Below are 16,019 nucleotides of genomic sequence, written 5' to 3'. Positions count from 1 at the left end.
AAGTCCCAGGTATTTTGGAGGCCGTTTTGTACAACTGACTCATTTACTCAGCCCGTGCGTTCATTATGCTATTTTCTCTACTTGTGTGTATGTTTGAAATTCTCCAGAGTCAAAAGGTTTTAAAATAATACTTAAAAATATATCCAAAAGAACTGAAAACAGGATCTCAAAGAGACATTTGTACACCCACATTCATTGCATCATTATCACAATATCCAAGAGGTAGAAGTAACCTAAATGTCCACTGATAGATGATTGGATAAAGAAAATGCAATATATATATACACACACACACATATATATTTGCTCCAGCCTTAAAAGAAGGAAATCCTTTCATATGCTACACCATGGATGAAGCTTGAGGACATCATGCTAAGTGAAACAAGCCAGTCCCCAAAAGCCAGCTATGATTCCACTTGCTAAAGGTATCTAGAATAGGCAAACTCACAGAAACAGAAAGCAGAATGGCGGTTGCCAGGGGCCCGGGCTGTGGAACGGGGAGTTGTTTCACGGGTATAGAGTTTCAGTTCTACAAGATGAAAAAATTCTAGAGATCCCTTGCACGGCCATGTGAATGTAGTTAACACTACACTGTACGCTTAAAATGGTTACAAATCCTAAAAATCAAAACCCTACCTTTTTAAAGGGCTGGGGGCTCTGAGAGGCGGCCGGGAGTTAGGAGACAAAGGCAGATATGCTGTTTGTCCCCTACAGGAGAAAAACTTGTTTACCTAGCACAATGCTGCCCCCTCCTCACCACCGCCATCCACACTGTCCCTTGTGCCCTGCTCGGCGGGACTGGAAATAGTATAAAAACAAAGTAAAAGAAGGCGGCGACCTCGTGGTAAAGGTGGGACTCGCATAGAAAGGCGAAGAAGGATGCACAGCACTGCCTGGCTCAGAGGAGAAACTCGTTGCTGTGGGGAAGCAAAGGGAAGCTGACAGCTGAGAGCCCGCTCCGGCCTGAGCCGCTCAGCAGCCCATCTTCCGTTACTGCAACCTCAGGTAGCGCGGGCAGGTGGGCAGCCATCGGCCACCAGCGCCGCTCAGAGATCTTTAGTTATGCCTCGGGGGCTGGAAACCGGGCGAAGCCTGGCGCTGCACCCCGGAGGGCTCCCCTCCGCTGTTAGCCTGGGAACTATATCGTTTCTTCTAAATCATCCCATCTCAGCCGACCGAGCAGCCTGGTTCGCGCCCGGTCTGCACGGCGGTCGGTTTCCCCCAGGTTGGACACACAATAGGAAAGACCCGGCAACGGTCAGGACAAACGTGCAGCTCCAAGTACCGCTGTTTCTAGCACATTCTCCCCCGAGTCTCGGCCCTTCCGCAAGTCCGAGTGTAATCCACCTGAAACTAGTCGGTGGCTTTCCGAAACCAGAGCAAGTCAGCGAAGTCCCCGTTTCGATCTAGGACCTTCTGCATCGAGTCACGCAGCACATCGGGGGAGTTCTCTCGCACCCGAGGCCACCAAGGAAGAGTCCAGGCCGCCCGGCCGGGGGACGCCATGTGAACACTCCCCAGCCCGAGCGGGGCACCGGCCTGCACCGAAGACATCACCCGAGGGGCAATCGTCGCGGCCCATCGGGAGGCAGCAGAAGCCCGCTGGGCACGGTCCCCACGTCACTCCCCACCCAGCGGGGCTGCTTCGGGGACTTCATCTGGGCGCGGGCCTGGGACTGAAGGGTGGCCCGCGTCGGAGTCACCCGTAGAAAAAGCCGGCTCCCCCTCCCCTGCTACACACGCGCCTCAACCCACCCTCAGACCCCTGCCCTCCGAGGACAGGCTCATACTCAGGTCCCGGGGATGGGGACACTCGAGCAAAAGGCACAGGCGGGCACGGCCTGGGGGGCTCGGCAGCTCACCGGGCAAAGCGGTCGCCCTCCGGCGCGGTTCGGGCCGCCGCTGGCGGAGCCTCCCGGGCGTCTCTCGCTGGGCTTGGCAGGGGTGGCGGGCTCAGCGCCACATCCGGGCAGCGAACGAGTCCCACCCCGTCGTCGGACGCGGTCACCGCTCTGCGCCCCGACACCTCCTGGGAAGTGGAGTTCTGGGGCCGGCCTGGTCGTCGGCGCGTCGCAGGGTCCTAAAGGACAGCGACCGGTGACCGGTGACAGGTGATCGGGGACTGGCTAGATTCTGACCCCGGTACGAGTTGCGTGGGCGGGGATCCCCAGGCCTCACCCTTCCCGTGGCGGAGTCGGGCCGCCCCCGCCCCCAGACCCCTGTCCCCTCAGGGCCACCGGTAACAGAAAGAGGCAGCCTGGGAACTGAGAAAGTGTTGGGAATAATGGAGGCGATAGAAGGAAACGGGGTAAGTGAGCAAATTACGGTTGCTCTCAGTCACCACGTGCTAGCGGGCATTTTCTAGAGTTTTATATAAAAGGAATCACATAGGATGCACTTTTTAAAACACCAGTATCGACATATACATTCATATACCATGAAATTCACCCTTTCGAATTGTACAATTCAATCGGTTTGAGTATTTATTTTTAAAGGTTGTGGTAAATATCTATAACGATACTTGCCATTTTTACCGTTTTTAAGTGTACAGTTAATTCAGTGACATGAAGTATATTCGCAGTGACGTGGAACCATCACCATTGTCTATTTCTAAAATGCGGTCATCACTCCAAGCAGAGATTCTGTGCCCATTAAGCAATACCTCCCCATTGCCTCCTTCCCACAGCCCCCGGAAACCGATCTTTAAGCTACTTTCTGTCTCCGTGAATTTGAGTTTTCTAACTACCACTGGTCTATTCGTAGACGTTGGCCTTCGTTGCCAACTTTTGACGATAGTGAGTGATGCTGCAATGACCGTTAGTGACAAGAATCTGCTTTTGCTGATTTTCTCTGTTGTTTTTGTTGTCTTTTTCACTGCTTTCTATTTCGATTTTCACTGTTTTTCTTCTTAAACTTAAAGTTGTATTGGCTCTTCTTTTTACTGAAGTGAGAGCTGAAGTTCTAATATGGGTGTTTAGTGCTTAAAAATTACCCCCTAGAAAAATTAGCCCCTAACTATTGCTTTAGCAGAATGCCAAAAATTATGTTACACTTTCGTTTGCATTCAGTTAAAAATATTTTCTAACGACTCTTTTGATTTTTTCTTTGACCCATGGGTTATCTAGAAATGGATTATTCTGTTTTCAAGTATTTGCGGATTTTTCAGAGCTCTTTCTGTTATTGATATGTCATTTCATTCCATTATTTTCAGAGAGTACATTTTGTATGACTTGAATCCTTTCAGATTCGTTGAGACTTGTTTCGTGACCTGGAATACAGTCTATTCTGGTAAATATACCCAATGTGCACTTGACGAGAATGTGCATTTCGCTGTAATTGGGTGGAGTAAATGCGGGAGGAGGCATGAGAACTAAATGTTAAATCGAGCTGTATTCAGAGCCTGCAACGTGCTGATCAGCTCCACAGCCAGGCCACGAGGAAACCTACAGAACAAAGGAAGGGTCCTGCTGGGATTGCTAACAAACCATTTACCCACACCGTGAAGGGGAAACAGAGTCCTTAACTTGTACCCTACATTCATTCCCTCCGGCCAAAACCATGGGGAACCTATGGAACAAAGGCTGGGGATTACTAGCATGCTTTTAACACGACATAATGCTACAGGCGAAACGTCACACTGCACATCCATACCATCAAAGGCTATGCAAAATCTTTAAACTGTAATTCAGAGAAACTAAGAATGATCTATAACCTGAATTCCTGGAATGCTTGGGGTCTCTTCTCTCTGTCTTTCTCTCCTGCTCTCTGTCCCTCTCAGCTCTCTGCCTTTGCGAGGAGACCACGCTCTGTCTGTGGAGCGTTATTCCTTTCCTAATTTTATGTTGTGTATATTTTGCTATAAACTACAAAAATAAAAAGAAAGTCAAAAACTAAAGGAGAAACTCAGAAAATATATTTCGACCCATATGATAAAGGCCTGATTTTCTTAGTATACAAAACGCTTTTACAAAGCAATAAGAAAAAGATAAATAGAAACAGAAAACTAGGACACAAGCAAAGGACACGAGCAGTATATACACACACTCCATCCCAAGGAAATACATGTGACTTAAGCATGCTAGAAAGAAGCTTAACCTGACGATAAAAAGTTTGTGTTAAAAATATAATGAGATACCACTCTTTTCCTATAAAAATGAGAATATCAGAAAGTTTGACAAGATATTGTTTTGGCAAGGGTGTGGAGAAACAGGCACTCTCATATTTTGTTGTTTTGTTGTAGGCGAGTATAACCTTTGGAAGGCAAGTTATCAAAAAAATATTTTAAGTACATATGCCTTTTTTTATGGGCACGTGACAGAAAACCCAACTCCAATAGGCTTAAACAATAAAGAGGATTTATTGGTTCCTACAACTGCAGACTCCAGGGGATGAGTAGGCTTTGCAATTGGTTTGAATCTATGGATGAACAAGATCACCAAAGACCTAATTTTCTTCTATCTGTCAGTTCAGCCTTCCACAATGTGAGCTTTATCGTAAATTTGACTTCCTTCTTGGTAGCAAAAGGGCTGCAGCTTTGAAGGCTTTACATCAGCCACACCACACTGTCCAAAAGAAGAGACAAAACCGGCTTCCGTTACCTCTCTCAGAAGAGCAAAACACCAAAACCAAAACAAACCAAAAACCTTCTTCCTCCAAATACTTCCACAAACATCCCCTAACATTTCATTAACTTGAATTGGGTCAACAATCTCAATGACAGGACAATGCTATGCACTGATTGGCTGAGGCCTGGGTTGCCTCAGCCAATCACTGAGGCTCAGGGGATGGGCTTACCCTGATTGGGTTACGTGGACAGTGCACCCCGCCAAAAGCTGGGGATGAGATCGATTCCGCCAGTTCAAACTTTCTGACTGCTAAACAATGGGAATGACAGGAATGGATGTTGGACAGGGAACCACATCAGCTACAATATACTTTGATCCGGCAACCATAACTCTAAGAATTTATCCTACAAATATACTGGTACATGTACACAAATAAGTGTATTTGCGGAGACTGTAATAACAGGATACTGGAAACGGCCGAAATGGCTGGGACTGGTTAAATAAATTATGATGCAGCCAAAAGAAAACGTAAGGCAGCTGTAAATGTATCGATATGACACGATCTCAAAGAGATATTAAGTGAAAAAAGCAAAGTGAACAGCCTGCTACCATTTGTGGGGAGTCACTTATGGACACGTGAAATCGTATAACAAGGAACAAGGATATTTGTGTGCTTGGCAACAATGTAAGAAGTTGAGATTGTAAAGCGCTGGGAAAAACCGGGAGGTAACTGTTCACATAGCAATCACTGCACATTCCTTGCTACAGCTTAGCAGAGAGTTCTGAGTTGTGAGAATCTCATTGTTCTACTAGATAAGTAAGTAATCCGGCTAACCTTGGTTCTTGGCTACTGTCTTTCTTATCGTAATGCTATAAGTAATGTGTTCTAAATAAACTCAGGGACACAGCTTGAATCTGTGCTCCCTCCTGCAATTCTGTCTGTCTTCTTTCTTTTCCTCAGTCCATGCTCCCCCTTTCAGGTACCCTCAATTACTTCGTCAGCTGGCTTCCGACACCATTTGTGACAAAAAGGGAAAAGAGATGGATATACAGATATATATTTAAGTGAAAAAAAGAAAACTTCCATTTTCATCAGTAAACCAGACCAGATCAACAGAGATACCCAAAAAACATGTGCACACACATATATACACACATTTAAACTTGCACATGCATGATTTGTATAGAATGCATCTGGAAGTTACATGACAACCTGACAACAGTCCTGGTTTCTGGAAAGGGAACCAGGGGAATGAGGGAATAGGAGTGGAATAGCATATAACTTTCACTATATATCTTTTTATACTGCTTGAAAATTTTTTACCATATACAAATATTTTTAGTTAAAAAATATCTATTAATTACAGGTTTCTAGTTTTTACCTGTTAGGTTGTCAGAGCTAAAATATTTGTTAATAGTCAACAAGAATGTTGAGAAGCAGACCCTTATATATCGTGGGCGGTTGTATAAAGTAACACGCCCTCTTTGGAAAGCAATTTGGCGATATCTATTTAAACTAATAATGCACCTAATCTTTCACCTAGCACTTATACATCTAGGATTTTATCCTACTGATATACTTATACACATTGGCAAAGATGAATATATAGCGCAGTAGTGTTTGCAGTAACAAGAGACTGAAAACTATTTCAATATCCATCAGTAGAGGATTCGTTAACTAAATTGTGTGTGTGTGTGTGTGTGTATATATATATATATATATATATAAAACAAGTTAATTTTTTTTTTTTAGAATTCTACACAGCAACGAAAAAGAACAAACTACTGATAATTCAACATTTATGTGAAATTCGAATGCAGGTAAAATTGACCTCTGACGATCGAAGGTATCGAAGTCAGAATGTGGTTGATCTCGGGGCGGGTAATGACTGAGAGGGGGCACAAGGAACAGCCTTTTGTGGGGCTAGGCACGTTCTGTGTTTTGACCTGGGGGGGAGGTCGCAGAGATGTACACATACGTAAAAAGGTCCCCTTAAGATTCGTGCATTTCACCCTATGCAAGTTATACGTCGATCAATGAAAAAAGAAAAGGAATAATGTAGATTATGGAGTGATATGGACCGAATTTCAAGAGAGATGTTTAAGTGTGTGTGGATATATAAATACATCTCCACCCACCCCCACCACACACATCTGGGGCGCCCCCCAGAGAGTAGAGGAAACAATGGATGACCGAAACTCTGCTGGGTGAGTGCTGGAGCAGACCTGCTCTGAACTCATCTGATCCCTGGTGGCCTGTGGCCTAAGTTTTCAAGGCCCCCTGCTTACCGGTGATGTCTAATTGGCGTTCTGGGGGAAAATAAGAGAAAATGGATGAGCAGCAGTATTTGAAGAGAACGTAGCTGAGAATTCATTAAAGATGATGCCAAAATTCTTCAAAATTCAGGAATCCCAAACAGGAAAAAGAAAACAAAGAAAGAAATCCCGGCCCAGACACATTGTAGTGAAACTTCAGAACATCAAAGAGAAGATCTTAAAGGGAGCGAGAGACTCTGTGTCTATATACAGAAGTCTACAAGCTGCCCAGGATATATCCTTGCTGCCGGAAAGAGGAAAAAATAGGACCTGAATCTAAACCTAATCAAGCCTCTAGATCTAATCGATATTCAGGAAATACAAGGACCGAGAACAACGCTAAAATCTATTCTATGAGAAGCACTCTAGGACAAACAACCCAGTTTCTTCAATAGAGAGGAAGGAAGCGGCACCCATAGAGTAAGAGATTTAAGGAACATCAACCACTTGCAATGTATAGTCCTTATCTGGATCCTGATTCAAACAAACTAAAAATAGACACAGTTTTGAGACAGTGGGGACAATTTGAACAGTGGCCGGTACATTTGATGATATTAAAGAATTGTTACTTTTTTAGAGGTGGTGGTTTTGTTGTAATGTTGAAGAAAAGTCCTTATATTTTAGAGCTATATACCAAAGTAATTACGAATGAAATACTATGATGCCTGATGTCTGCTTCAGAATAACTTTGGCGTGTGGGTGGGAGTCAGGAGGATATAGTAGATGAAACGAGATTGGCCATGAGTTAATGATCACTGACACTTGATTACAGGTGCATGGAGATCCGGCGTACTGTTCTCTACTCTTGTATGTTTGAAATTTTCCATAATGAAAGTAAGGGGCCAAAAAGGGCCAAAAAGAGAAGATGGATTACCTACGAAGAAATAACTGGCAGCTGATTTATCAACAGAAAAATCAAGGTTTAGAATAGCGTTTATAGTAGGCCACTATTTGTGTAAAACCCCCCACAACATATTCACATGTATGCTTATATTTGCATCGATTTGTCCCTGGTAGTTCACATAAAAATCGTTAATAGAAATTACCCCCCAGTAAGGGAACTGGGAAACTGGGGAATAGAGATGGGCGACTCTTCGCATACTCGTTTGCACTATTTACATTTTTTACCTTGTGTTTGTAGTACCTTAAAAATGTTTTCTCAGTAGACTAGGAACAGGAGAATTCGGTAACTTGCTAAAGAGTATAGAAAATAGCAACAGTCATTATACTCAACAGTGAAATACTAATGGTATTCACCTTAAAATTAGGGCAAACAAGAACATTCACCTGTTTTATACTTATCACCCAGCATTGCTCTGCAGGTGCTAGTCAAAACATGAAGACAAAAGAAGATAAAAGATATAAATGTCCATGTTTCTATACGGTATATAGATAATCTAAGAGAATCAACTGAGATACTATTAAAATGAAAGAAGAGTTTAAGTTTTAAATCGATAGCTTCTCTATAGAAAAACAATATCCAATTATCCAAGTGGAGAAAAAAGTCTCATTCAAGGTAGTAAAAAAAAAAAATGATGGGAATAAATCTAAGAAACATTTACGAGAAAATACAAAATATTCCTGAAGGCTACAAATGGGAAGATATGATGAACGCCTAGATGTACAATATTCCTGAATGGGGAGTTTCGTAATTGACAAAAATTTCAAATAACTATAAATTCCCATAACAATCTCATTGGGATTTGGGAGGATAGGGTGAGAGTATTCGACGAGTTGTGGGTTCTGAATTCCATCTGGGAGAATATACAAAAAGAGCCAAGAAACTTTTAAAAGATAAAAATGAGGGAAGACTTGCCTACCAGATATCAAATTTCACAGAAAGCTGCGATATGGTTCAAGAATAGACAAATAGATCAAAGGGATTAAATAAAGAGGCAGCTACAGATGAGAATTTAGTATGTGACAAACACGACATTTCAAATCCCTTCTGGGACAACACTAAAAGTACCCAAAAGGACAAAAAGTTCCAAGGGTTCTCTAGAGGCAGGAAAGCCGTTTGAGAAATGGTAGCTGGGACAAAATTTTGGCCTAGCGCAGAGGCTGCAGATGAGAAGGGGCCATTTTACCACTAAAACTACAGGAAGCTCCAGGATCCAAGACACCAGAAACAGCAGAAGATGCGCATGACAAACGGGGCTGTACAGAGTTTAATTGAAAGTCTGTACAGGAATATTCAGTAAAAAATTCTCACCCTTCCCTGTAATCAGAGGAAATACAAAATAAAAATAAGATACCATTATTTGCACATCTGGCAGGTAAAAAATACTTTTTAGTTGATAATATAAAGTATCGACGAGGGTATTGGGAAACGGGTGTCTCATACACTGTTGGGTGGCCGTGCAAATTAGAACAGCCTTTGTAGAGGAAAACTGAGCAGGATCTATTAACATTTTAGGTACCTAACGATGTGTATGCCTGCTTTCCAGCAATCCCACTTCTACGAATCTATCCTCAAGAAATATTAGCATGAATACTCAAAGATACATGTACAACGATGTTCATTGCTGTATAATTTGTAATAACAAAGAAATTGGAAACGACCGAAGTGTTCATCAGTAAGGGAATAGTTAAATAAATTATGGCATATCCACATAAGAAAGTACCATGCAGCACAAAAAAGAATGTCAGAGGGCTCTACATATTGTTTTGAGATCTATATACATTAATATGGAAATGTCTTCAAGGACAAGGCGATACGTTTAACAATTCCACAAGTTGCTGGAAAATATTACAGAATGATTCCGGATTGGCCAAAAAGAAAACAAACTTCCCCATATGTAGGACGGTACTTGCTCAGACTTTTACTGTGTCTCTGCACACCGTGTGCCGATACGCTCGCGGATGCATAGAAAATGTTTGGAAGGGTACACGCCAAACTGCTAACAGTGACCTCCTCGGGAGAATAAATCAAAAGGCCCAAATATTTTGTTTTCCACTGTATTCACTGCTGCAAGTTTTTGTTTTTTTCAAAATAAAGGAAGCTCATACCACACAGGTGAATATTTAAGTATCACATTGATGCAGATGATACTCAAACCTATCATCAGTGCTGATTTTTCTCATGAACTCCAACTCCGTATTTACTATTAACTACCTGCTAGAATTTCCGCTCGTATGTTTTGCCATCATTTCAAACTTGGATCTAAAATAAAATATGTTATCAGAATGTTCAAATAGTCTTGGTTCTCGTTCCTCGTTTTTCTATTTCTGTTAAAAGCACTAGCCTTGTACCTGTTACTTAAGCTTGAAACCTCGGAGTCATCTTATACCCTTCCCTCTCCCGTCAGGAAAAAAAATCAAGCCCAATGTTTTTTTTTTTTTTTTATCTTTTTAAATAATGTCTTACATGTCTCCTTCCTGTCTATTCTTTGCCACCCTAATCCAGACCTTTCGCTCAGAAAATATTTATTTAACACATACTATGAACGTGCTGGGCGGTTTCAGGTGCTGGGAACAGTGCAGAAAGATAGATTCTAGTGAAAGAGAAAAATATATGAGTAAAAATAATTATGCATTGATATCGGTAACGCTTTTATAATACTTATCCTGTACCAGGCAATGCGCTAAGCTCTTTAGATATGTTAATTCATTTAATACTCTTACTGACCCTAGGATACAGGCACTGTTATTAATCCCATTTTACAATTGGGGAAACTGAGGCACATAGCTCTTAAATACTTTAAGGTCATATAGCTAAGCTAGTAAGTGGAAGAGTCAAGATTTGAAGCAGGGCGGCGTGTTATGATTTGTTGTCTTAAGTGTTATACTCTCCTGCTTCTTCCATAAGGAAACCTCGCTTGACGATAAGGGCTCTGGGGGAAATCAAACAGGGTCATGTAATAGTGACTCGGACGGTGGGTGCTAATTTAGGGAGGGGGCTCAAGAAAGGCCTCTCTGAGAGGTGATTTTTGCCAAGCGCACTCACGTCGTGCAGTTCCTCTCTATTTCCTGCAAACCGGCAACTGGATCCAAAGACTAAATCGAATCGGGGTCCATCCCTTCGGTGTGACTATAGGACAGACAATTGCTTGACACCTCTCTTTTTAGAAGCTGTTGACACTTACTCTCTATATATTTTTATTGAGGGTTGCGAAATGCTTATATTCTAATTTCATTATTTCTTTTTATTGACGGGAATAGTTTTATAAAAAGACACGTCCCCTCAGCCTATTATCGTGTCACCCAGCTCCTCTAGGAAAAGCCAGATAAATACTTGATTCTCTCGCTTTATTGACGAATTTTCAAGGTACCGAATCGGTTCCCTGCCAATGAGAGGTGATATTTGAACTGAGACGTGAATGACAAGAAGGAGCCGGGACTCAAAGGCCTGGAGGAAGACAGTTCCGGGCCAGGGGACACTCGGCACAGAGGCCCTGAGAAGGAGCGAGCTGCATTAAATCCAAGGAACACAGAGAAGCAGCCCGGCCACATTTTTTCACTGCTACCTGTGGGAGCCTCTCATTAGAGACTGAATGTGTCCCCCTAAAATGCCTGTGTCGAAACCTGCCCCCCCAATATGATGGTATTAGGAGGTGGGGCGTTTGGGAGGTGACTGGGATCAGACAAGGTCCTGACGGGATGAGTGCCCTTATAAGAGTCACGACAGAGCTGACAGAGTTGGCTTTGTCTGCTCTTCACCCGGCAGAGGGTCCTCCCCAGAACCCCACTGTGCCCACCCTGATCTTGGACTCTCCCAGCTCCAGAACCGTGAGCGATAAATGTCTGCTATTCGGAAAGCAGCCAGTCTACAGTACTTTGCTGTAGCGGCCCACGTGACTAACACATGCCTCTGGACCCATCACTCCCTCCTACATCTCTACTGCTGCACCATCTTAGTCTGGGGCCTCGGCTTCCTCCCCTGGACCACTGCACTTGTCTAAGTGTTTTCACAGCCTCCACGCAGCTCCTCCACCCTGCTCAAGTAACGGCTTGGTCACCAAAAGTTTGCAATTAGGTGTACAATTCTTTTTGGCGGGAATGCATCTATAATGTTACGACAGACGTCATAGACAAAATAAGTTTCATTTAGCGGAGGGAAGCGTTTGCTGGGAAGTACTGCTGGACGCCAAGAGTCCTGGCCCTGACACTTGGTAGTTATGTGACCTAGGGAAAATTATATAACCTTCCTGAGCCTCAGTTTCCCCATATATTAAAAAAAATGATCATTCTTTTAATACACTGTCATGAGAATTAAATGAGAATATATATGCTCACTTCAGATGGATATATATAATTTTTTTTCATAGAGACAAAGAACAGAAAAAAAAATATATCTTTATTACAGCGCTTGGATCATAGGAAAGGTTTGATAGTTTCCTTAATTTTTAAAATTACTCCTTACACCATGCCTCTTGCAGAAGCTCCAGTTTCGCTGATGAATTCTACCTGCTTACAATCTCTGTCATTGCTACGAGCCATCCCAGAGCCATTGGGGACCAGCCCGCACCTAGGAACCCCCTGCCATCTGAGAAGGGGAACCCGACACTAGGCCCCTCCAGCCAGCAGAGTCCCTGTGACCAGCCTGCGTGGAACGCAGCGAGGCCCTGGCGGGTCGCTCATAGCTCGCAGGTACAGCGCCTTCCCAGACAACTTTTACATCTCGCACGACCTCACCTGCGACCTCGGTGGGACTCCTAGGTTACACTGCCTTTCACGTCACCCAGATCGGCGATCACCTCCCGGTTACCCCACATGCAGTGTTACCGTCTCTGGGACCCCCCGCCTCCACTGTCCCCTCTTCCCGTCTGCTCCCAAAGTCCCAGCACACTGCCAGAAGGAAGACCGAGCGGGCCAGTAGGAATCCCTGCTGACCCATTTCAACTTGGCCCTTGCAGCTGCTCGGCAACTCTGTTATTTGTCTCGAACGTTCCCTGGCACTCTCCCGCAGAGACTGTTCCGACCTTCCTGTTTCTCTTTAAAGTGCAAATTCCAATCTCCCTGTTTCTGCTTCCACCGCTTCATATTAGATTCTTTCATCAGATTTTAAGCGTCCCTCCCGTAACAGATCAGTAATATCTGTTCCCTTCCAGCCCTGCCCTCTGGCCACCCAGTTCCTTTCCTGGGAAAGCAATCGATGAAGGATCTGTTTCCCCTTTCAGAGAAATTTTGTGACTCTATGAGCAAAAATATGGAAAAGAGGGAAATCGCACTGGTCCCTTTTATTAAGATTATTCCCTTCCATATTAAACATAAGTAGGATTTGCATAGGTGGAGAGAAAGGAGATGATTTTCCCAGCAGAGGAAACAGCCTGGGCAAAAGCATAGAGGCGGGAATGAATAAGATATATTTAGAAAACAGGGTACAGCAAGCGGACTGATCCCCTGAGAAATGATCCCAGCTGCTGCCTCAAGTGTTACCTCTCCCTTCCCAGCGCTGACTTCAGCCTGACCATCCCTCCCTGCCTGTCCTGCTCCACATACCAGCAGAGTGGAAATCTGACACGGCGTGGCCCCTCACCCGTCCTGTCTTGCCTGGACTTCTGTTACTATTTATTGAGCTTTGACCCCAACCATCTGTTTCAGTCCTGATAAAGAGGTCCTAGCTCCTTCCTGAGTCACTCCCCAAACCAGAAACCTTCCATTGCTTTGGTCCCATGGACAATTTCCCCACACCACTGAAAATTGGACAATGAATAAAGAGGATGCGTTGTACAGATGTTATTGATTTTACCAATATATACGACAAACAGAGGTCAGGGAAACATGGAAACTATACAATGGAGACGTGACCGGCAAAACCCAGACTGAAACTCTACCGAAAAACAATCTGATCTCCTCACCACAAAATCGTAACGAAAATAAGAGATGAACCTTTTGTCTAAAAGTGACATACAACACATATCCACCAACGACGATGTGTGGACTCTGTTTGGATACTGATTCAAACAAAAAAATCTGTAAGACATTCTTTGGACGTTCACGAAAGTATTACAAATGGAAATACTGACTTGGCATTCAGTATATTAAGGAGTTATCACTTGTTTGTTTTCTGTGTGCTCATGGTGTTACGATTGTGATTTTTATAAAAGGATCCTTATCTTTCAAAGGTACGTACTGAAACTTTGAAGGATGAAATGATACCATGTCTGGGATTTGCTCTGCGACAAAGTTTTAAAACGATGTTACTGAATTGTCAAGCATCTGATGAAAGCCCGCGTGTGTTCCTCTGAGGGAGTGGAACAGGAGGAGCTGGAATTTGAGAAGAGGAAGGTCGGAACAGCCTCTGCGGGAGAGTGCCAGGGAACGTTCGAGACAAATAACAGAGTTGCCGAGCAGCTGCAAGGGCCAAGTTGAAATGGGTCAGCAGGGATTCCTACTGGCCCGCTCGGTCTTCCTTCTGGCAGTGTGCTGGGACTTTGGGAGCAGACGGGAAGAGGGGACAGTGGAGGCGGGGGGTCCCAGAGACGGTAACACTGCATGTGGGGTAACCGGGAGGTGATCGCCGATCTGGGTGACGTGAAAGGCAGTGTAACCTAGGAGTCCCACTGAGGTCGAGGTCGCAGGTGAGGTCGTGCGAGATGTAAAAGTTGTCTGGGAAGGCGCTGTACCTGCGAGCTATGAGCGACCCGCCAGGGCCTCGCTGCGTTCCACGCAGGCTGGTCACAGGGACTCTGCTGGCTGGAGGGGCCTGGTGTCGGGTTCCCCTTCTCAGATGGCAGGGGGGTCCTAGGTGCGGGCTGGTCCCCAATGGCTCTGCGATGGCTCGTAGCAATGACAGAGGTATTAATCAGTAGCTGTGTGACCTCAAGAAAGCTATCTCCTTCTTTGAGCCTTGTTTCCCTCACCTGTAAAATTTGGGGGAAATACCTACTTCATGGAGCGGGTGTGCAGATTAACTGAAGTAATGTGGGTAGAAGTGCCCAGACCAGTGTTATCCCATATAGCAGCGGTCCCCGATCTTTTTGACCCCAAGGACCGGGGCTCCTATGAGAATGTAGTGCCTGATGATCTGAGGCAGGGCCGAGGCGGCGATGCCGGCGCTGGGGAGCGGCTGCAAACACAGAGGCAGCTTTGCCAGCTCACCCACCGCTCACCTGCTGATATGCGGCCCGGTTCCTAACAGGCCACGAACCGGTACCGGTCCACCACTTGGGGGTTGAGGACCCATGCTCTCCATGATAGTTTTCTCCCTCAGCAGATGAATACAATAGCCCTTCATCCTGAAGCTAATGCCATGTTATGGTAAATATGTTAACACTTTATAGACTTAGCAAAATCTGACTGTGGAGAAAACCCTATTTTCTCACTGAAACATTATAAAATTAGAAATCGGAGATGTGTCCCTCCTAGAAAAAAAAGCACTCCAACTTTCCTAATAGGTGGAAGCGAAAGCTTTTGGTGAAGAGGAAAAGGAGGAGGAGGAGGAGTACTAATCCCAGCAAACACTTATGTAGTACCTACTGTATGCCAGACACTTCCAGGTGCCCATTAGCTATTATTACTATAACATGCAGATCTGGGCCTCAAAGGAGAGATGTGCCAGAGAGACAAAAGTGTGTCCTCTGCGTGTGGGTGGTACTTGGAGTCATGAGCATAAATGAGTGTCCAGAAGAGAGTAAGCCTAGAACTGAGTCCTGAGGAATTTCATCATTGAATGGTGGGGGTCGTAGAGCCCGGGAGGGAGATTGAAAGGAATGACCACACATGTAGGATGACAACCAAGAGGAGCGATAAGTCATTGAAGCCAACGTGTGAAACGTATTTCAAGGAAGAAAGCGTCACAGGTATCAAATTTTGCCTGACGAATCACGCAAGATGAGCCCTATAAGTTTCCATTGGATTTGGTGACTTGGTGGCTAATGATGACCTTATCACCACACATTGAGGGGCTTGGAAGTCAGATCGAAGTGTGTCGCAAAGGGATCGTGAAGAAGGAAATGGCAAAAGCATAGTTATTTCAAGGAGTTTAGTTATAAAGGAGAGCAGGGCGCTGAGTAGTACCTACAGAGGGATGCGAAATCGAGGGAAATTGATTTTGTAAATTGGAGAGACTTGAGCATATTTAGATGCCAACAAAAACATCCAAAGAGAGGGAAAGGTTGAATAAGCAGGAAAGAGAAAGAATAATTCGTTGCGTATGGTTTCCGGGCAGGTGTGAGGGGTTAGGATGCAAAGCAC

The 16,019-nt window shown here is 44.4% G+C and overlaps 1 protein-coding gene across 3 annotated transcripts in view; it reads right to left on the bottom strand.

Annotated features, from left to right (window-relative positions):
* LOC102890056 (rho-related GTP-binding protein RhoG) overlaps nucleotides 1-2,163 on the bottom strand; it is a 7,783-nt gene extending 5,620 nt beyond the window's left edge. The window contains exon 1 of one of the 3 annotated variants that reach the window (XM_006908540.3): nucleotides 1,863-2,163. The gene's annotated coding sequence lies outside the window, so the exon portion shown is untranslated. Of the gene's footprint in view, nucleotides 1-1,755; nucleotides 1,775-1,862 lie in introns of those variants that run through there. The other 2 variants (XM_006908539.3, XM_025044451.1) reach the window with 2 other exon arrangements.
* Between the last annotated feature and the right edge of the window lie 13,856 nt (nucleotides 2,164-16,019).

This window comes from Pteropus alecto, unplaced genomic scaffold (assembly GCF_000325575.1).
Source record: "Pteropus alecto unplaced genomic scaffold, ASM32557v1 scaffold312, whole genome shotgun sequence".
NCBI lineage: Eukaryota > Metazoa > Chordata > Mammalia > Chiroptera > Pteropodidae > Pteropus > Pteropus alecto.
The sequence above is the reverse complement of the archived record's forward strand: the minus strand, read 5'-3'. Positions and strand labels throughout refer to the sequence as shown.